The 23,832-nt window shown below is 42.1% G+C and overlaps 1 pseudogene; it reads left to right on the forward strand.

The window, feature by feature from the left end:
* Nucleotides 1-864: 864 nt before the first annotated feature.
* LOC101177404 overlaps nucleotides 865-23,832 on the forward strand; it is a 45,914-nt pseudogene continuing 22,946 nt past the window's right edge.

Below are 23,832 nucleotides of genomic sequence, written 5' to 3' on the forward strand. Positions count from 1 at the left end.
GCCAAGTCATTAGTGCTACAAAGTCCTACATAAGAACTGACAATGGAGTTTGCTGGGATGAATATATCTACATGATATTTTAAACTTAAATCTAGTTTTCTTAAATCTAGTTTTTGCTTAGTAATATGAATAAAAATTTGTGGTATTGACTGCTAACACACACACACACACACACACACGCATTTTAATTTTATTTATTTATTTATTTTTGAGACAGAGTCTCACTCTGTTGCCCAGGCTGGAGTGCAATGGCACGATCTTGGCTCACTGCAACCTCCACCTCCCAGGTTCAAATGATTCTTCTACCTCAGCCTCCTGAGTGGCTGGGACTACAGGCGCCCACCACCACATCTGGCTAATGTTTTTTTATTTTTAGTAGAGACAGGGTTTCGCCATGTTGGACGGGCTGGTCTCGAACTCCTGACCTCAGGTGATCTGCCCACCTCGGCCTCACAAAGTGCTGGGATTACAGGCATGAGCCACCACACCTGGCCACACATGCATTTTAAAAAACAGTTTAAGAACGTCATGTGTTGAGAGTGATGAATGAAAAGCCAGTTTGTTCTACTGGTGGGACATTTCAGTGGAAGGATACACAGTTGGTTTAGCTGAGGGGAGAAAGTGCTTAACCACGAGTGGAAACTACTGAAAGGAGCTCACCAAAGATGGTGCATAGTAAGATCATTCCCAGAAACCAGAGGGAAAGGAATTTGTGATGCCTGGGGCAGAAATCTAGGAGAAAAGTGGTTTGGAGGGGCCTGGATTGGGTGTATGCAACGGCACTTGTTGAAGAGAAGTAGAAATAACACAACTCGTGATGCGGAAGCCTGTGTACCAGGGTTACAGGAAATGACTCAGAGGGTAATGGTGTTGACTCACGTAAAGTACCAGAACCAAGAAAAGGGCTTGAACACACTAATGAACCACATCGTTCTTGGGGCAGCCACTAGAAGGTAAGAGCCCTCGCTTAATGCATCCATGCAGCGTGAGAAATAACCTATTGAAAAAGCCCTGTTTCCTATTCTAGCAAACAAAATAGTCCAATTCTTCCAAAAGACCTCACAGCTGGCATTTCTTTTTTTTTTGTTAAGAATTACGAAACCATAAGAAATACTGCCTTTCATAATTTGCATTTTTGATGTACACTCATAAAAAAAGAAAGGGATGCTCCCAAATTAAGCACATTTTAGTTTAACATACAGTGTGTAGCATATCATGCAATGTATAGTGAGCCTGTTAAGTTTATCTTTGGACACATGTGATCCACCCGCATTGTGTTGGATGCTGAGTGAAGGTGAGTAGGGCAGAGGGCACAGGAAGGAGCTTCAGAGAACTAGGGCTGTGCAAGAGATACTCTAATGCAGAGGCAGAGGGCAGCCCACAGCTTCACATTCCAGCTCTACACTTTCCACCTGGGCCGTAGCTTCATTTGCTGCAGATCTAGGGCAGGGATACCTGGAGTTTGATTATTTAAATTGGTTGGACTGTGCTGGCCCCAAATCCCTATTTGATTTCTCAGATCTCTGCTAGTTCTACATAGGATGCATGGAGATTGAAATGTTAGGTTCCAGGCCTGGGCTCAAATCCTGACTCTGCCACTTACAACCCAAGACTTTGGGGTCAGTTCAGCAACCTTTCTGTGCCTCAGTTTCCTCAATTGTGAAATGGGGATAAAGACCTATCTCATTAGGCTTTGTTTTTTTGAGACAAGATCTTACTCTGTTGCCCAATCTAGAGTGCAGTGGTGCAATCACGGCTCACTGCCGCCTCTACGTCCCAGGCTCAAGCAATCCTCCTGCCTCAGGCTCCCAAGTAACTGGACTACAGACCCATGTCACCATGCCTGGCTAATTTTTTTTTTTTTTGGTAGAGACATAGTCTCACTATATTGCCCAGGCTGGTCTCGAACTGCTAGGCTCAAGGGATCCTCCTGCCTTGGCCTCCAAAAGTGTCGGGATTACAGGTGTGAACCACCACGCCTAGCCCTCATTAGGTTTTTTGTGAGTTTGTGAGTATAAAACTATTCATGAGGATTTACTAAGTACTCACCAGCTATTATTATTATAATATTGAAGGGAGGCGGTATAGCATAGTAGTTCAAGCGAGGACTCAGAGCCGGACTGTTTGGACCTGAATCCTGGCTGTGTGACCTTAGGCAAGTTCCTTAAATTCTCTTTGCTTCAGTTTTCTTATTTGTAAAATAGGGATAATAGGAGTACTTTCTTCAAAGGAAATAAGCAAAAATAAAAGGAGTGGATATATTTAAAGCACTTAGAACAGTGCCTGGCTTACAATACATGACTGTTTGCTGTTATTATGATTGTGATTATTTTGATTGTTTTTTATTTGTTTTTTAAACCTAGCATTGGGCCTGGCCCATGCTAGGTGCTTATTCAGAGGCCGTTGAATACATGAATGAATGAATAAACATAGTCCAATTCACTGAACTGCAGTATACATATTGGCTGTTCATAACATTCCACATTTGCCAGATACACTTGGATTTGTTTGCATCACACACGGCTTTGGATGAAGCACAGACATTTTTAGATACTGACCCCAGCTCCATCTCCTGTTCTGCCTCATGGTGCTCAGTGGTAAAAGGGGAGCTATAGGATATGGGATCATGACAGCCTCGGGAAGCAACACTAAAGAGTTATCATAAATTTTGAAAGCTTGGAAACCCAAGAAGGAAATACAAATTATAGACATAATTCCAATTGCCCTCCATCCCTTTCTACGTAAACACTTCTGGAGGAGAGAAACGCCACTGTCATTTGAATGCTTGGGCAGTGCTGCTGGGGAACTGACTAGGACCCAAGAGCAGAAAAGCTCCCCCATTAACCCAGAGATGGATCTATCTGCCGCCTGGGTGGCAGCAGCAGTTCCGCCCCTTCATAAACATCAAGACACCAAATAATGGAATGTTTAGTCTGAGTAATACATTAAGGAAATCAATTAGGCCCACATGCAACTTTCTAAGATTTTAATTACAGTACTTAGGGTACCACACTAGAGCAGTTTGTCAGGAACATAATTTGTTAATGAATAACAACTGACACAGTGAATTAGTTGGGATTGTAATTAGCTCTTGCTAGCCATCCATTGGAACCCTGATCAAAGCCAGTCAGCGAAAGGAGAAATCTGCTGTAAATGATAACCTCGACAGCTCTATCTGGGCTGCCTCCTTGATGTGGGTGTACCCAGAGGGGCCTGGTGAAGACCACGTGCACATTTCAGCTTCAGTGTGGTCTTCAGGGGAGCAGCCTCAGCCTCACCTAGGAGCTTATTCGAAATGCAGAATCTCTGGCTCCACCTCAGACCTGCTAAATTGGAATCAGCATTTTAAGATGCCCAGGTGATTCATAAGCACATTAAAGTTTGAGAAGCACTGAAGGAGCAGAAAGAGCACAGGTTCAAAATCAAACAGATTTTGTAACTCCTGACACACTCACCTTCTCACTAAAGATGTGTCTGCTGCCCTTGCGTGATTGCTAAGCAATTGCTTTGAGCCTCAGTGTCCTTTTCTGTAAATTGGACCTACTAATACCCATGCTGCTGAGTCATTGTGGATGACTAGCAAAAGCCTGTGCATGTGCCTCCAGGTAGTAGGTGAACAATAAATGATGACATAGGAGAAATTCAGCAAGGCTTCCTGAGGAGTGGGCCTGGCTGAATAGCCTTTTTCTCTGACCTGGCTCCCTTTTATGATGCCTTTTCTGAAAAGTCTCTGAGGAGGTGGGCGGATCATGAGGTCAAGAAATCGAGAACATCCTGGCCAACATAGTGAAATCCCGTCTCTAGTAAAAATACAAAATTAGCTGGGTGTGATGGTGCGCACCTGTAGTCCCAGTTACTCGGGAGGCTGAGGCAGGAGAATCACTTGAACAGGGGAGGTGGAGGTTGCAGTGAGCTGAAATCACGCCACTGCACTCCAGCCTGACGACAGAGCAAGACTCCGCCTCAAAAAAAAAAAAAAAAAAAGTCCCTGAGGACCTTCACCTCTCCAATCTTCCCATTCTACAATGGTGTAGACCAGGAGAAAAAAGATAAAATATTACAAATAAGTTAGAAGTGTAGAGAAAATATTTTTAATGAAAATAGTAAAATTAGCCAAAGCATATGCTAAAAGTAGACTGAATTGTCTTTAAAATTTTTTGTTTCCATTAGTTATTGGGGAACAGGTGGTGTTTGGTTACCTCAGTTCTTAAGTGGTGATTTGTGAGATTTTGGTGCACCCATCACCTGAGCAGTATACCCTGCACCCAATTTGTAGTCTTTATCCTTCATCCCCCATCCCACCCTTTCCCCCTGAGTCTCCAGAGTCCATTGTATCATTCATATACCTTTGCATCCTCATAGCTTAGTTCCCACTTATGAGTGAGAACATACAATGTTTGCTTTTCCATTCCTGAGTTACTTCACTTAGAAGAATAGCCTCCAATCCCATCTAGGTTGCCACAAATGCCATTCATTCATTCCTTTTTATGGCTTAGTACTATTCCATCATATATATATTCCACAGTTTCTTTATCCACTCATTGATTGTTGGGCATTTGGATTGGTTCCACATTTTTGCAATTGCAAATTGTGCCTCTATAAATGTGTGTGCAAGTACCTTTTTTGTATAATGACTTCTTTTCCTCTGGGTAGATACCCAGCAGTGGGATTGCTGGATCAAATGGTAGTTCTATTTTTAGTTCTTTAAGAAATCTCCACCATGTGTCTTTAAAATTTTTTTTTAATATTTCTTTAAAAAAGCCATCAAATAAGAAAATATGACTTAATAAGATAAAACACCTGGGAAAACACAGGACCCAGGTTGTTCTGTTTCCTTCCACGGGAAGGAGGGTCCCAAGAACGAGGTAGCTGTGAACCCTCCTCTTAAAAGGAGAGGAGGTTCATGCTAGAATCTTGAAGACTGAGAGCCATAGTTGAGGATCAAATTTTTTATGCAACAGTCCTTGGATGCTATACACAAGGAATATATTCTTTATAAAACATCAAAACTTTAAAATATGTATGTTGAAGCCAATTTCTTATAAGAAAATAAAAATTGAGAAAGATACTAGATATGTTTCCATAGAATATCTAAATAGGGTATTGTCAATTTTAAAAATGAGAGTTTACTTTCAGAAACACAACTTTTTAACATCAAGTTTGATGCTTGAAATGGCTACACTCAATTCCTGATCAAAAGTTTTTTAACAATGATCTCTTCAAATCTTGGATATTCACCATCAGTGAGAAAATTTGCATGAAGATGTCATAAAATAGTATTTAGATCATTGTTTTACAACAATTCCAAAACTCATAATAGTTCAAATTATAGTTAGGACTATAATAGCCCATCCTTTTATTCACAAATTTACTATTGAAATATCTTGTGATAATGCAAATGCTTTTCAAATCTAATTAACTTTGTCATATCTAGTACTTCAAAATAATAAAGTGACTCTCATTTACAGAACTCTCACATATCATTAGAGCTGTTGCCATGCAGATGGCTTCAATGCCATTAAAGGGCACATCAATAACAAATGACCAGAAATTCCAAATATGTTGGCAGGCCACCACCTCAGGAGCTTGACATCCCTGTTTTTCAATGCGGACAGGTGGCACCTTGGTCTGTGTACTATAGACATTGGACATCAGGAACACAAACTTCTCTATAAGCCCCGTGGGCCACTTGTCCATGATGAGCTGTTCACTCATCCATTAGATCCGGCATTTGATCCAGCAATCCCACACCATTTAGCTGCTGGCGTGGCTGTCTGGATGGAAGGGCTCCTCCTTGGCCCTGCTCAGTATGTTGAAGCTGAGCCATTATTGCACAGTGGTGCTTATTACGCTCCTGCCTACAGTGACTGTGGGGTATACAGACTGATCCCACTAATCTTGAGCTACCCTCTGAAGAGCCCCAAATAAGGCTGCTCATGGTCAGAGGTGACCCATACAGTGTCTCTGGCAGCCCCCAAGGTTTATGGATTGAAGGTCTTGTGGCACAACTGTAGCCTATTCATGACACATAACTTGGCCAGTTAGAAGGCTTTGGATTACTCAGTGGCAGAAACCAAGCCAATCTCTTTCTCTGTCGCTTCTTCAGTTTTTGCAAGGTGGGCTCTCCTGCCTCTTCTTCTTTTACTTCCTGCTCTAAGAACTGGTTAAAGGTCTTGGGTCCTTTACTGTGGTGGAAGACACTTACTCATCTCTAATCAGCATTCTTTTCTCCCAGATGACAACTTGACCCTGTTCATTGTTCTCACTCTGCGCCAAGATGCCTGGATTACTCAGCACTTGATTTGGGGTCAGATGTACTTTTTTTAGTGATTTGACATGCTCCATTTCTTCTAGTAGTCATGGGGTGCTGCTTCACATCGATCTTTCCTTGCACTGCAGTGATAGCCTCCCACCCTTGTGTTTGGGGAATGGAAGAGGGAGAGAGTCAACGATCGGGAAGCAAGAGGCTTTGGCCTCATCTATATTCTTTATTCTCTTACAAGGGCTTTGCATAGGAGCATCAAGCACTTACTGCTATTAATAAATTCTGTAATTTATTTTCAACTTTGTCTCTGAAAATTAAACAGGATATTATATTGAAGGTTTCAGTTTCTGCAACCCATACATTCTATAGTAGATTTTAGGTCATATGCAGAAATTCTAGAGAAGATAAATTGAAAACCATAGCTTGCCTAACCCCCACCATACCCAGGATATAATAGGGTTGAGAGAGTGCAGATTTAGGAAAAATTTATGGGGATTTCTTTGGAAAGAGTTGTGGCTATGTTGTGAGTCCTCCACAAGAGTTGTGAGTTCTCCATCCAAGGAGGAGGGTTGAAAGGGGAGCTTCCTCCTTCACCTTGTCAAGGAAGAGGAGTTCAAAGGGACCATGCAGAGAGCAGTTAGGGGAACACACAGGCCTGTTTTCTGACCCCTATTCCCCCACCCCACCCAGGATATCAGAGGATGAGAATTGTTCCTTCTGGAGATTAGTCTTCATTCCCAGATTTTTTCTGGACAAAGACAGAACAGTTTATCTGACAACCCTGGGTGGGGTCATCTTATTATCTTATCCCATAGGGTTGTCAAGTGGGGAGAAATGGCCTCAACAGAGGGTAAGTTGCACTTCTGGATTCCTAGGAGCAGAGGAGAGAGTGAGTAATGCTGGATCAGTGGGCTTTTACTTCGATCAAGGGCATGGCCTGTGGAAGCTTATCAGTGAGCTGCCCTAGAAAGCAGCTTTAACATTTCCCATCCCCACTGCCCAAACTGCTTACAATACACCCAGTCAGGGAAGACATTATCTGTTACTCTTACCTTTTTTTCCTACCACTGACACCTATCCAACCATGCCCTAACCCAGTCTTGAGGGGATCAGGAACCGCCACTGACCAGCTGGGGGAGGGGAACATTGTTAGGTGGAGAAAATGACCACATTTCCCTCTTTCTCCATTCTCTGCCCCCTCCTCCTAGGAAGGAGAAGAGAGTCATCATTTCAAATGATTTGGCGGCTCTGAGTACTATTACACAAGATTTGACTTTTCAATCACTGAATGTATACTGTGTTTGCAAGTATAGGTGGCCATCAGACTTGATCAGAAAGTGATCCATAAATCACAAGATCGCCAGAGTTTTCATCCCATTGAATACCTCTGGAAATTTCCCTTCCAAACTAGTTGTTCAAGTAATTTTTCTATCTGTTTGTGAGTGCACTGAGGGTAGGGATTGTCTTGTTTGTTGTTAAATTCACAGCATCAAGCTGAGTATTGAGGACTAACAGGCACCAGTAAATTAGTTCCTTCCCCATCACTGCATAATCCGTAGCCTTCACTGTTCAGTCTTATCAGGAGAACTCTTGAACACATCGATTACCTTTTTTTTTTTTTTTTTTTTTTTTTTTTTGCTGAAAGCCTCATTCCTAGGTTTGTCTTTCCAATTCTAAGAACACTTCGATTTTTAAAACTGTACTGAAAAGAGAAAGAAAATGACTTTTCAAGGTCAGCTGGTTGGGCTGTTGGGTCAACTGGGAAAGAAATAGATGACTTCTGACACAGTGTATGAAACTTTGTCCATAAAAAACAAACCATCCTGTTCCACCTTTTTCAGTGACATTGTTTTCCTTGGAAGAGCAGAACATCTATTATTCAGACTCTGGGTAGAAGAGTGAAATGGCCTAGGTCTAGAGATAAGGAGCAATTTACTACTGGCCAGCTGCCGCCCTTGCCATCTAACAAATATAGGTTTAAATGAAAATATCCTTGGCCCATTGCTGCCTCTTTTCCAAAAGAGGACCAGTTATTTTAAGCTGTTTTTTTCCTATCTTTAATATGTTTTTTGAAAAATGATGTCAATTTTTATCTCACTGTGTGATTCCCCCCTCCCTCTGAGCCTGTCCCCTTTCTCAGAAGAGTCTTACAACCACTCCTTAGATTATTTCCAAAGCCTCCCACCTCGCTCCCTTGACCCTAGTTTCTCCTTCATTCTTCCCGTTCATCCTCCATGACACACTTTTCCTCAAGTTCAGCCCCGGCCTCCTTGTCAAGAGCTCCCATGGTTCACCGAACAAGGCCCAAATATTTGAACATGGCCTTCAAGGCTGTCCACCTTTTTTCTTTCCTATTGTGCTTTTACTGCTCCAGCCAATTTCACCAACAGCTGCTTTGTAAAAATTTTTTTTCTTTTTCTAGAACTTTTCTGTTTCCTCCCTTGGAATGTGCCTTTTTTCCAATTCTGTATGCTCTACCTTCCTCACCCTTCAAAGCCCAAAATTAGAATTGCCTTTTCCTTGATGACTTCCCCAGTCTCTCCAGCTGAAAGTGGGATGTCACTCATCACAGGGCTGTGGAAAGAATTGAACAAGATGATGCATAGGAGCAGACAGTAGAATGGTGGTTACCAGGAGCAGGGAAGAGGGGAAAATGGGGAGTTGCTGTTCAACAGGTGTAAAGTTTCAGTGATGCAACATAAGTTCCAGAGACCTGCTGTACAACATTGTGCCTGTAGTCAACAATACTGTATTGTCCAGTTGAAAATTTATGAAGAGGGTAGAGCCCATATTACATGTTCTTACTTCCATAAAGAAAGATTATGCATGTGGATATGCAAGGTGAAATGCCTAGCACATACCAGACACAAAATAGTTCTTTCTTTCCTATATTTAAAAATTCTTTGAACTCTAAAACGATTTACCTACTCTCTTCTAGAGTAGCAAAGTTGTTCCCATTTACCTTGTATCATAGTTATTTGTGTGCATATCTTGTTACAGCACAGTGAGAAAAAAGAGTAACTGCATGGTCCCAAGTAAGGTGCTCAATTTTTCTTCTTTTTCTTTTTAAAAAAGTCCTTATTCTTATAGAGCAGTTTCAGGGTCACAGAAAAATGGAAGATAAAGAGACTTCTTTTATACCTCCTACTACCACACAGGCATAGCCTCTCCCATTATAGCATCCCCCACCAGAGTGGTCCATTTGTTGCAATTGATGAACCTACGCTGACACATCATTATCACCCAAGGTTCATAATTTACATCAGATTTACTCTTGGGCTTGTATATTCTATGGGTTTAGACAAACGTATAATAATCTGTATCCACCATCATGATATTGTACAGGATATTTTGTCTACCCTAAAAATAGTCTGTGCTCTATTCATCTCTCTTCATACTCAATTTCTTTTAAGACTCAGTTTTTCATCATCTGTTAGGGAAAAAGAGAATAATAACAATCATCTCTCTGGTTCTGTGGGTGGATTAAATGTGACAATATATGTGAAAATTTCCAGAATAGAGCCAGATACCAGGTACGGGCTCAGAGCCCTACTGTGGTTTCCTTCCTCCTTTGGGGGTGGTGACTATCACATCTACACCTTTCTAGCTCTATGGCCCAGAGCATGTAGCTTTGTGCACAGTCATGCCTCAGCAAATGTTTGCTGAATGAGTGAATAAATAATTGGGTGAAAGGAAAGAAGAAAAAAAGGAAGGAAAGGATGGAAGGAGGGAAGGAGGGAAAAGATGTTAAATGAAAGAGTTGTCCCATTTGTGTCTTCTTTGGAATACAAAAGTTATGAGGAGTTTCAACTTAAAGACCAAGTATATCCAAATAGAACTGGGATAGTTCCTTTTCTTGCTCACCTATGACATTTTCAGCAGCACCAAACATCACATCTAGAAAGGAAAGCCATTTGAAGTTTCCAATGTCTGAAAGTCAACAGCTGATAAGCTAGCAATGCTTTCTCTATTAAAGAGTGAGTTATCCTGACACTTGTTAAAATAGTGAGAAAACTTTATTTAAGATGATCACAATAGGGGCTAACTTTATTCCAATGGAAAACAGAGATCAAGCTCATCTCCAAATACAAGCACAAGTGGATCTTTACTGCCAAGGAGAAGGGTAAAGGGGTTAGTGAATGAAAAATTTCTAAGAGTGGGTAGGGGAATTTTTTCTTGCTGAAGGCAGGTTATGGACATATACATCAAAGGTAGGGGGTGAGAAACTTGATTATATACTAAGGGTGATTAGATATTAAGGATGAGAGATTCTTTCTCAATTGACAGCAGGATTCTTTCTAAAAGTGGGCTAGACAGGTGGAAGGTAGGACAGGGGCCAAGACTGAGGCCTAGTTGAAAGGAGGGCTCAGAGGAGCCTGACTAAAATTTGGTCAGGGAAAGTCTTTGTCCCCTCTCTTATCTCACAGGAAATAAAGGCTTTAAAGGAGGTCTGGGGAAAGTCATCTAGCCTCCTCTAGCTGGGGGGAATAGGAGTAGTGTGAGTTTATAGCACAATGTCATAAGCATCCCTATCTCTGGGTTTTCATTTATTTATTTATTTATTGAGGTGGAGTCTCACTCTGTCGCCCAGGCTGGAGTGCAGTGGCACATCTCCATTCACTGAAAGCTCCATCCCCCAGGTTCACGCCATTCTCCTGCTTCAGCCTCCTGAGTAGCTGGGACTACAGGCGCCCGCCACCACGCCCGGCTAATTTTTTGTATTTTTTTTTTAGTAGAGACAGGCTTCACCACGTTAGCCAGGATGGTCTCGATCTCCTGACCTCGTGATCTGCCCGTCTCGGCCTCCCAAAGTGCTGGGATTACCCGGTGTGAGCCACTGCACCCGGCCACTGGGTTTTCATTTATAAGAGGTATACAACATTGCCTTTTTTCTTGATTACTTTGGTGGGTGTATTTGTTTCCTGTGGCTGCTGTAATAAATAACCACAAGTGTGGCAGCTTAAAACAAAAGAAATGTATTATCCCACAGTTATCTAGGCCAGGAGTCTGAAATCTGTTATCACTGAGCTGAAATCAAAGTGTCAGCTGTGCTGCCTGCTTTCTGGAGGCTCTAGGGGAGAATTTGTTTGTTGCCTCTTCCAGCTTCTGGTGGCTGACAGCATTCCTTGGCTTGTGGCCACATCACTTCAATCTCTGCCTCTGTCTTCACATGGTCTTTTCCTTTTCTGTCTGCCCTAATCTCCCTCTGCCTCCCTAAGAATGCATGTGATTGCATTTAGGGTCTACCTGGATAATTCGGGGCAGTCAACCCATCTCAAGATTCTTAATCTAATCCCATCTACAGAGACCCTTTTTCCAAATAAGGACATGTTTATAGGTACCAGAATTAGGACTTCATATCTTTGGATGGCCATTATTCAGCCTACTACAGCTATCCAAATGGATTGTTAGAACCTGGATTTATAAAGGGCTTGGAAGTACTTCATGGTTTTAATAGAATCCAGAGCATTACAGATTTATTTGTAGTAAATTCTAAATTTATTTGCAGTAAAATGATTCTGAAGGTCATTTGAAAGTTTTATTGTTTTAGAGTTTTGTTGCATTGAGGTTTGCTGGTGTGGGTAGCGACTGGAAACCTTCACTTCGCGTCTGAAGTCTTTCTATTCTTTTCCATTAGGATGTCTAATAAGTATCAAATTTAACAGAATTATTATTTTCCACCTACCAAACTTGTTCCTCTCCAATTCCTCCACATGTCAGTAAATAGCAATGCCATGCAACCAACAGCTCAAGCCAAAAGCCTAGGTGTTCCCCATTCCTCCTGTTTCTTTTCCTCTAAAGCCAGTTGTGATCTTTAGCTAACGGTACAGAATGGGACTCATCAATTAGAACAGAGGCAGGGAATAGAGCTGTCTAGAGAGGTCTCTACCATGCCAGGCATTAATATTTTTGTTTTTGCTTATAGGGAAGTCTAGGAGTATTGGGGTGTTGCAATTGAGGCCCCACTTGGGGGCCCTTGGCTGTGACTGTTTTCCAAAAGGTATAAAACTATTTCAATACTTTGATAACTGGGAGAGCTCTCTAGGGACTCACAAGCTAAATAATAGCCCTTTTCATGTCTAACTTACGAAGTCTGGTTGCCTTTACCTCTAAAAGATATCTCAAATCCAGCTAGTTCTGTCCATTTCACCTGCTACTGCTCTAGAACCAGCCATCAATACCTCTCACCTGGACTTCTGCCATAGTATCCTAGGGTTTCCCTGCTCCCAATCATGCACCTTTGAAATGAATCCTCCAAGCAATACCCAGGGTAATCTTTTCAGAATATAAAATATATCATGTAATTCTTCTGCTGAAAATGAATCCGTCATATATAATACACTTACCAAACTTCTTTATTTTTTATTTTTATTTTTGGATCTCTAAACTTCTTATCCTGACCTACATCATTTAGCCTCTACCTCTCTACTCTGATCTCAGCTTCTCCACTCTCTTTTACTATCCCCAGGTGCCTGATTTCTGTATCATTTTTCCTCCCCTCATGTCTTGGCACTTGCAGTTCTCCCTTGACTGCTATTCCTGCCTAGATATTGCATGTCTGTCTCCTCATTCAGGGCCCAAGTCAAAAAGTCAAGTCATCCTCTTCCATTCATCATAATGAGATTTAATTTGTAGAAAACTTTTTCTTTGTTCACTCAAACTTTTATCGATTTTATTACTGTAAACTTGGCACTCTGCTAGGTACTAAGGGCACATAAATGAATAAGACTAAGTTGCTCTCTTTAAGGGCCTCAGTTGAGTAAAAGAGGCAGAAAAATAACTTTAAAGACCTCAAGATATTTATGGTACTATGCAAAAATGAGCTGTAATATGTCTTGTGGGAGCAGAGAGGAGGACATAACACTATTAATAACTGTGCCTGGGGAAATTAAGGAAGGTTTTAGAGAGTAGCTGACTTTACCTGGATAATTATGATGGAGAATCTCTATTTTAGAATGAATAAACTGACATGGATTATACTGTTCTATATAAGATCTAAGATTTATCCATGTTTGGTAAATATTTAAACATGAGGTACTCCTGATTTTCATATACAATTTTAATGGGCATTAAGTATATCCAAAGTAGATTTCTTTTTTTTTTTTTTTTTTTTTTTTTGAGACACAGTCTCGCTGTTTCGCCCAGGCCGGACTGCAGTGGTGCTATCTCGGCTCACTGCAAGCTGTGCCTCCTGGGTTCACACCATTCTCCTACCTCAGCCTCCCAAGTAGCTGGGACTACAGGCGCCTGCCACCGTGCCTGGCTAATTTTTTGTATTTTTAGTAGAGACGGAGTTTCACCATGTTAGCCAGGATGGTCTCGATCTCCTGACCTCGTGATCTGCCTGCCTCGGCCTCCCAAAGTGCTGGGATTGTTGGCATGAGCCACCGTGCCCGGCCAAAGTAGATTACTTTTTTATTCAGAGTGGGAAAAAGTACTTCTCCCATTCAAGTACTAACCAGGCCTGGCCCTGCTTAGCTTCTGAGATCAGACGTGTTCTGGGTGGTATGGCCAAAGATAGAAAAAATACTTCTCCTTTAGCTGACTTTGTAACAAAGATTGATAAAGCAAGTAATATCAGGAGGTAGAGATCTTTGTGTGGTAGGACTTGTTCCAGTTACATTGAAGCGAGTGGTAGGTTATGATCACCAGTTGTATTAGTCCATTTTCACACTGCTATAAATACCTGAGACTAGGTAATTTATAAAGGAAAGAGGTTTAGTTGACCCACAGTTCCACATAGTGGTGGAGGCCTCAGGAAACTTAAAATCATGGTGGAAGGTGAAGAAGAAGTGCCTTCTTCACAAGGTGGCAGGAAAGAGCATGTGAAGGAGAAACTGTCAAACACTTATAAAACCATCAGATCTCATGAGAACTCACTGACTATCATAAGAACAGCATGGGGAAAACTGCCCCTATAATCTAATCACCTCCCACTGGGTCCCTCCCTGGACATGTGGGGATAATGGGAATTACAATTCAAGATGAGATTTGGGTGGGAACACAGGCAAACCATATTACCAGCTGACCTGTTTTTTAATCCCGGAAAGGGTTGAGTAGATTCCTTATCCCTTGGCACATTCCTACTTGCCCTCCTCATTTTCTGGGAGGCTAGATGTCTTCCTAATCAATATTTGTAGAAATAGGAAAAAAGAGAAAATGTTCAAACTCACAATTTTCACCCCATAGTTAAAATAACCATGATAACCATAGGGTTTTTTTCTTTCTCTTACACTTTTCCTTCCAACTAGTCATCAGAGTTTGTAATTATGTATTCATTTTTGAATTATTTGTTGAATGCCTGTGTTCCTGCTATATTGAAAGTTCCATGAAGTTTCATGAAGCAAATTTTTATGATCCACTGCTGTATCTCTGTAGTGAGCACTTGGCACATAGTTGGTGCTCAAATGTATTTATTCAGTGAATGAATGAATGAATGGCCCTGATAATTTGAGTAACAGCCTAAAAGAAGAAATCAGAGGATTCACATAAATTAAAGGATAATTGGGGTTGTAAGGACACCTCCTCAGGGGGCAAATCAACCTGTTGTGGTTCATAGAGACATTTCCATTGGGTGTGAATTCCAGGTTCCCTACCATTCTGATATTTTCTTTCAAAAGGATAATTTAAATTAGACTCCTGGGACAGAAAGTACTCATAATCATAGGTAATAGAAATACCATTATTTCACTTAGCAAGTGTTCTTTGCTTCTAATAGAAGGAGAGAAGTGCTAGACATTATTCCTGTTTTTAAGAGAATATTCTGAAATGTATTTAATATTTCAAGAATATTTTTAAGATAAATTTCAGTAAATGATTAAAGTTAAAATTTGGGAATAGATCATTAATAGGTAGTCCAAATTTGGATAATTGGTTATTGATCAAATAGTTTACATTAGGCAACTAGCTTCTTTTTAGTCCTCTGTGTATCAAGTTCCACCTGCCTGTTAGTGAGAGAGGCTTCTGAATGCCTTTGCTATTGAAAAGGGGGAGTGATCACCCAGATGGTTTGACTGGGACTCAGCCAAGTGTTCCGACAAGTCTGTGCCCAGTGGTTTCCCATCCTGATGTTATGAACTGACTTGTTGTAGTCTGATCATGGGCAAGTCTTTGGTTCCTTTTGACAGAAAATAATAGTTGGAGAGTGTCGGTGTCTTTTAGCCAAAGACCGTGAAGAGCATAGTTGAACAAATACAGGTTTCTTGTTGTGGTAGGCGGATAGCCTTGAAGACTCCTGCTCCCTGGTGAACATGCTTTGTATAATTTTCTCACCTTGAGTCTCAATTGAATCTGAGTGGGACCTGTGAATACATTGGAATATCATTCCCATGATTACGTTACTACAGTCAAAAGTAAATTATATAGAGTGGGCCTGACCTAATCAGGTGAGCTCTTAAAAGAAGATGAAATCTCAGAGAGATCATCTTGGCAGCTTGGAAGAAAGCAAACAGCAAGTTGTTAATTGCCTATGGAGGGGGCTTATGGGGCTAAGATGTGAGGGTGGCCTGTAGGAGCAGAAAGCAACCTCTGGCCAACAGCCAGTAAGAAGATAGGACCTCAGTCTTTGTATTAATCCATTTGCACACTGCTAATAAAGACATACCCGAGACTGGGTAATTTACAAAGGAAAGAGGCTTGATTGACTCACAGTTCAGCATGGCTGGGGAGGCCTCAGGAAACTTAAAATCATGGTGGAAGGGGAAGCAAACACATCCTTCTTCACAGGGAGGCAGCAAGGAGAAGAATGAGAACTAAGTGAAAGGGGAAGCTCCTTATAAAACCATCACCCCCATGATTCAGTTACCTCCCACCAGGTCCCTCCCACAAGATGTGGGGATTATGGGAACTACAATTCAAGATGAGATTTGGGTGGGGACATAGCCAAACCTTATCAGTCCTATATCCACAAGGAACTGAATTCTGCCAACAACCTGAATTAGCTTGAAAGAGAACCCCAAGCTGCAGATGAGAACATAGCCCCAGCTGACATTTTGATTTTAGCCTTCTAAGAGTCTAAGGAGAGGACCAAGCTATCTAAGCCCAGTCTTTTGCCCTATGGAAAATGTGAAATAATAAATTTGTATTGTTTTTAAGCATCTAAATTTCTAATAATTTGTTATGTACTAACATATAATAGAACACTAATATGAATAGGTAATTGTGATAAGAGAGACAAAGCAAAATGGAGAACCTTGTTCTATCTCAGTAAGGGAGTTATGGAGGGGCTTTTTATAGAATTTAGGCTTGTGTAAGGGGAGAGTTTAAGGGAACATGATTTTGCTCTGGTTTGGGTGCTATCAGAAGCAAGGCTACTCTGTGATTGCATAGTTCCTAGATAAGTTTTATTTAGGAGGTGGGAGGAATGGAGTAGAGCCAAATCTAGAACAGGTAAAGAAGCATCAGTCACTCTAGTAGCTGGTAGAAGGTGTTTGACCATTTTCATGGTTTGGCTGTTGGTTTTGTCCTTGTGCTGGGACACGATTCCGGAGTGGTCGTGTTTTACGTCTTGTTCTGTAACAATGAGAGAGGCTTTGCTTATGTTCTAGAAGAGAACACCATGGGTTTGCTATTAGAGCCAGGCCAGCTCTATGCTGACAGCCATCAGGAGCTGCTCTAGTGTGGGGTGGGTGAGAGTCACATGCTTCTACATCCTTACTAACACGTTTTAATTAAACCAAGTCTCAGAGACAATTCTGCTAGGTGTACAAACATTTACTAACTAAATGCTTGTTAGCAAGTCATCACAAAAGGATTCTCATGACATGTTCTATACCTGAGGAAGTCTGCTCCCAGGTGCTCAACTTAGCACTTTGCACCAAAGGTTCATTTGTGGTTAATATGGTTTGGATTTGTGTCCCTGCCCAAGTCGCATGTAGAATTGTAATCCCCACTGTTGGAGGTGGGACCTGGTGGGAGGTGACTGGATCATGGGAACGTCTTCTCATGAGTGGTTTATCACCAGCCCTCTTGGTACTGTCTTTGTGACAGTGAGTGAGTTCTCATGAGATCTGGTCATTTAAAAGTGTATAGCACCTCCCTCCTCTCTCTCTTCCTCCTGCTCCTGCCATGTAAGACATGCCTGCTCCCACTTCACCTTCTGCCATGATTGTGTTTCCTGAGGCTTCCCCAGAAGCCAAGTAGATGCCAGCATCATGCTTCCTGTACAGCCTGCAGAACAGTGAGCCAATTAAACCTTTTCTGTCTAAATTGCCCAGTCTCAGGTATGTATGTATGTATATATGTATGTATTTATTTATTTAGAGACAGAGTCTCCCTCTGTCACCCAGGCTAGAGCACAGTGGTGCGATCTCAGCTCACTGCAACTTCTGCCTCCCGGGTTTAAGCAATCCTCATGCCTCAGTCTCCTGAGTAGCTGGGACCATAGGCATGTGCCACCATGCCCAGCTAATTTTTGGTCTTTTTAGTGGAGGCAGGGTTTCACTATGTTAGCCAGGCTGGTCTTGAACACCCGGCCTCAAGTGATCCACCCACCTTGGCCTCCCAGAGTGTTGGGATTAAAGGCATGAGCCACTGTGATCAGCAAGGTATTTCCTTATAGCAATGTGAAAATGGACTAATACAGTGGTGAAGGCCAAAGTTCCTGTCACCCCGAGAGATGGCATTAGGCAACCAACACCTTTGAGAATTCACAGCTCAACATGGAACCACTTAGAGATTTCACTTAGGGCAATATAGCTCTAATATAGTTTCAGGGTAATATTTCTAAAATAATATCCCTAATATTAAAGGATATGGGCCTCACTGAATTTCCAAACCCTATTTATGCAAAGGTAGAAAGTGTCTCTAAAATATTGTTGGCCAATACATATGTATCATCTAACTGCAATTTCACCAGTGGAGAGCCTGCTCATCATATTCATCATGCAATTTAATAAAAACCCATGTTTAATGTCCAGTAGCTAATTTGCAAAGCATTTGTTTTTTGATTGAGATAGGATAGTAGAAGAATGTATAGATTTCTCTTGAAGAATGAGTGTCTAGATTAGAATTCACCTGACCACCCCCAAACTTTGCACACTTAAATATACTATGGTTTCTGAGCTAGAACTTGATCCAGTGGGCCTCATTCTTGATCTCTACTGGAGTCACTGGAAGAACTTTTAAAACCATCGATGCACCTGCAAACCAAGTACACTGGAATCTCTGGAGGCGGAACCCAGGCATTGGTATTTTTTTTAAGCTCCCCAGGTGACTTCAGCATACAGCCCAGGTCAAGAACCACCAGCTTAATCCTGTAACATAGTAACACCATATAGTCTGTGCTGAGGTGGTCTAAAGAAAAGTATGGTTATCTTAGCACACGGCAGTCCATTAGAATTACCAGGAGAACATTAAAAAAAGATGCTTAGACCAATCCCAGACCCAGTAAATCAGAATCTATGCCTGAGCACTTGTATCTTAAACATTTCCAAGTGATTCTGATATGCAACCGATGAAGGACCATTATGATAGGCGATGTATTGACGGTTGCAGGCAAGTGGGATGTAAGAGCATAGGAAGGAGAAGCTCCCGTGGCCCTTCCACCTGTGTGGCATGACGTGCTCCTTCCCCCCCCGAGGGTTGGCAGTGGCTGGTTCAGCTCCCTGGAGATTCTCAGGCCCCGGCCACCAGGGGTACCCGGCAATCTCCTAATGCTGACTCCCTTTCTTTCTCTGAACCTCCCAATCCCAGTTCACATCCCCCCATCTCAGACCTCCTTTAAAGCCATTAACCCAAGTCTGCTCCTTTCACCCCCATCTCAGCCTGCAGAAGTCCTCAGTGGGTCTTCCTGTGGGATGATGTGATGGTTAATTTCATGTGTCAAGTTGACTGGGCTAAGGGATGGCCAGATAGCTGGGAAATGGTTATTTTTGAGTGTGTCCGTGAGGGTGTTTCCAGAAGAGATTAGCATTTGAATACATAGACAGAAGAAAGAAGATCGTCTTCATTAATGTGGGTGGGAATCATCTAGTTCCTTGAGGGCACAAATATAACAAGAAAGCAGAGGAAGGCCAATTTCGCCTTCTCTCTTCTTGAGCTAGGACGTCTGTCTTCTCCTGCCCTCGATATTGGAGTGCCTGGTTCTCAGACCTTTGAACTCCCAGCCACATGTAACAACAAAAATAATAAATAAACAAAAGGCCCCAATACAGTAAAACAACAAAAATACACAAAGACCAGCTGCTTTCTCTTCTAAAACCACTAAAGTGTGGAACCTCTGTTCTTGGGGTTCTCCAACCTGGAAGGATAATTTTGAGGCAAAAATGCCACAAGATTCTGAACATTAGCTGGAAACTCTTCCAGCGTCTATGGCATTTTGGGTGGTCTGGGCATGGGCATTGTAGGACATTTTGCCTCTACCCAGGCACTGAATTCTGCTATCCATCCTCCTCCTAGTCCTCTAGTCATCGTGGTAACTCCCAAATTATAACTCCCCCATTTCCAAACCTTTTTAATCCTCTGATAAATGTAGGGGTGATGGGATCAAATGAAGTTCCACATTTAAAATGTTACTCCAAAAGTGTTTGGCTGCTGGTTTTTGATACCAGATTTTTCAAAATCTTCTGTTGATGCAAGGCAGAACGTTTTTCTGAATAGCTCATATTTCACCAATGAAACATTATCTCTAATATCCCTTATGCTAATTAACAAGCTCAATATGCAGCTTCACATAATGGTATTTAAAGCAAGCACTTGTCTGAGTGCCTGTGGCAGGCGCTGGAGTTGGAGTAGGGGCTCCTGATTAGGGTCTTTCAAATGCTAACCAGACACCTCTAGAATGTGGATTCCTGATTAGGGTACTTCACATATTAATTAACTCTTTCTAGGGTATAGATTACTTTTAATTTACACCTCCTATATCTCACTATCTATGCAAAAGTATGTTTATGTAAATTACAGATAAGATACTATACCTCTGAAGAGAAACCTCTTACATGGTGGGTATGGAAATTAGCACCCATTTTGAGAGTGATCCAGCAGTATGTGTAACAAAGCCCTAGTTATCCTGGTTTGCCAAAACTAGGGGAGTTTTCCAAGACATGGGACTTTCAGTGCAAAAACCATGATAGTTCATACAAACTGAGACAATCGGTCACTCTACCAGTGACTCTGTCTCTAAAAATCTATCCTAAGTAAGGGCTGGGAAAGTTTACTTATAGGTGTTACTTATGAAAGTGCAAATTTGAATGCAGTTTATAGAATTAGCAATGAGGATGTTCTCATACTGCTATAAAGAAATACCTGAGACTGGGTAATTTATAAAGAAAAGAGGTTTAATTGGCTCACAGTTCTGTAGGCTGTACAGGAAGCATGATGCTGGCATCTACTTGGCATCTACGGGGGCCTTAGGAAGCTTACAATCATGGCAGAAGATGAAGAAGGAGCCAGCACTTCACATGGCTGGAACAGGAGGAAGAGAAAGCAGAGCGAAGTGCTACATACTTTTAAACAAGCAGATCTCACAAGAACTCATTATCATGAGAACAGCACCAAGGCACCAAGGGGATGGTGCTAAACGATTAATGAGAAACCACCCCCATGGTCCAATTACCTTCCACCAGGCGTTACCTCCAACACTGGGGATTACAACTCAATATGAGATTTGGGTAGGGACACAGATGCAAGCCCTATCAAGGGAATTTGTTGAATAAATTTTGGTGTATCTATCCAATGGAGTATTATAGTCTTGAAAAACTATTAGTCTGCTTAGGCTTACATAATAAAGTACCATAGATTGAGCGGCTTAAACAACAGAGATTTATCTTCTGTTAGTTCTGGAGGCTGGAAGTCCCAGATCAAGGTATGGCAAGGTTGACATCTAGTGAGAGCTCTATTCCTGGGTGGCAGATGGCTATCTTCTTGCTATACTCTCACATGGCAGAAAAAGTGATCGAGCTGTCTGGTGTCTCTTCTTATAAAGACATGAATTCTTTGGAATCAGAGCCCCACCCTTATGAACTCATTTAACCTTAATTACTTCCTTTCTCCAAATATAGTCACATTGTGGGTTAGAGATTCAACATATGAAATTTGTGGGGGATGCAGTTCAGTTCATAGCATCAATTTAGACAATTTATAAAAAGGAAAGATGTTCACAGCATATTGTTAATGGAAGCCACAAAACAGTATGTATAGTATGATTCATACTTTGTCTAAAAAAGCAAATAATATGTGTTCATAGGAAGACTGAAAGGCTATACAGAATGTTAACAAAGGAAATTAAGGTAATTTTAAGTTTCTTTATACTTCTGTAGTTTTCTGTATTCTTTTCTGTATTCCAAAATTTACAAAACCTTAACATACAATAATTTTTAAACAGGAAAATTGTATTTTAAAAATATACTGTCTGGTTAGATCACTGCCCTACGAGGGTATGACACCTATAAGGAGAAAAATGGGTTCTAGATTTTTGGTAAACAAGAAAGAACAAATGAAGAGAGAGTCTATAGAATTTGTGTAAACCTGAGTTGAATATTTGCTTTATAATTTGGCAAATTGAGCCTTACTCTTTATGAGGTTAGTGGTTAAACATGTAGTATCTAGAAATGACAGTCATGGTTTGAATCTCAGCCTTGCTGCTTGCTGGTTGGCTGTCCTTGGGCAAGTTTCTCTGTCTCAGTTGTCTGCAAGATAGGAAGAACAGGAATGCCTATTCCACCAGTTTGTTGTAAGGTTAGGGTGAGTTATTATGTAAAAGACCTTAGAACAGTGCCTAGCACGTAAAAAGGTACTCAATAAATTAGCAGTTGTTGTTATTGTTATTATTATCTTTCTTCTAAGAGTGCTTGGCTTTTTGCATTAGGGCTTTGAACAACATGCCCCCTGATCTCTGGGAGCAGCTTCTTAATTATTTTTAGAGTTGCTAAATTTAGCCAACGAAAATATAAGACACCCAAGTAAATCAGCATGTCCCAAATGCTGCTGAAGGTGTACTTATATTAACAGATTATTCATTATTTATCTGAAATTCAAATTTAATTGAGTGTCTTGTATTTTATCTGGCAATCTCTATTATTATAGATATGACAACATTGAAAAGGAATCCAACAATGAAGCTTTCTTATTCATATCCATCTAAGCCAAGCCTGATCCTGCTGTACTTCTGGTGCTGGTGTTACCTTTATAGTAAGAAATTGTGAAATGAATTCTAGGTAGATCCTAGCTTGGCACCTGGCATGTGATGTTTGTACGAAAATCAGGCAAGAGAGCCTGTCCTTTACTAGCCATGTGACTTTGGGAAAAATTGCATGATCTCTTTAAGCTTCATTGTCCTCATTTGCAAAATGGGGCTAATAATAAGACCTGCTTTGTTGTGAGAATTGAATAAAATGAGTTAATACATTTAGTAGGGTACAATGTAAAATGTTTGGCATATGGATTAGGTATTCAGCTAATAATGGCTATCATCACTACTAATTCAAAAACAAACAATACATGAATAAAATAGATGTTCGTCTTTAACTTTTTGTCTTTTTCAGGGTTTGTAAGGCACAAAATGAGGAGGCCACTACGCCTTCCCTCAAGAGGTTCACAGTGGCAAGTACCAGACAGCAAAAGACAATGTTCTATTAGATTCTTTCTACTGATGCCAGAGAATCCAATCTGCAAGACAGAAGACCTTAGAAATGTTCAGCAAAGCATATGGAGAATCCTTGAGTCAAAGTCACCCATCCAAGGAGCTCATGTCTCTCTGCCATGCATAGTCACTGGCTGGAATCAGTCTGTGAGAAGCATGGCCGTGTTGGTGAGAGGTGACAGCGTGCTAGCAGTCCTCACAGCCCTTGCTCACTCTCAGCGCCTCCTCTGCCTGGGCTCCCACTTTGGCGGCACTTGAGGAGCCCTTCAGCCCACCGCTGCACTGTGGGAGCCCCTTTCTGGGCTGGCCAAGGCCAGAGCCTGCTCCCTCAGCTTGCAGGGAGGTGAGGAGGGAGAGGCGCTAACGGGCACCCGGGCTGCCTGCGGCGCTTGCGGGCCAGCTGGAGTTCCGGGTGGGCGTGGACTTGGTGGGCCCCGCACTCGGAGCAGCTGGACGGCCCTGCCGGCCCCGGACAATGAGGGGCTTAGCACCCGGGCCAGCGGCTGCGGAGGGTGTACTGGGTCCCCCAGCAGTGCCAGCCTACCGGCGCTGCGCTCGATTTCTCACTGGGCCTTAGCTGCCTTCCCGCGGGGCAGGGCTCGGGACCTGCAGCCCGCCATGCCTGAGCCTCCCACCCCCCTCCATGGGCTCCTGTGTGGCCCGAGCCTCCCCGCCAAACGCCACCCCTTGCTCCATGGCGCCCAGTCCCATCGACCACCCAAGGGCTGAGGAGTGCGGGCACACGGCACCGGGACTGGAAGGCAGCTCCACCTGCAGCCCCGGTGCGCCATCCACTGGGTGAAGCCAGCTGGGCTCCTGAGTCTGGTGGGGATGTAGAGAACCTTTATGTCTAGCTCAGGGATTGTAAATACACCAATCGGCACTCTGTATCTAGCTCAAGGTTTGTAAACACACCAATCAGCACCCTGTGTCTAGCTCAGGGTTTGTGGATGCACCAATGGACACTCTGTATCTAGCTGCTTTGGTG

Source organism: Nomascus leucogenys, chromosome 1a (assembly GCF_006542625.1).
Source record: "Nomascus leucogenys isolate Asia chromosome 1a, Asia_NLE_v1, whole genome shotgun sequence".
Lineage (NCBI taxonomy): Eukaryota > Metazoa > Chordata > Mammalia > Primates > Hylobatidae > Nomascus > Nomascus leucogenys.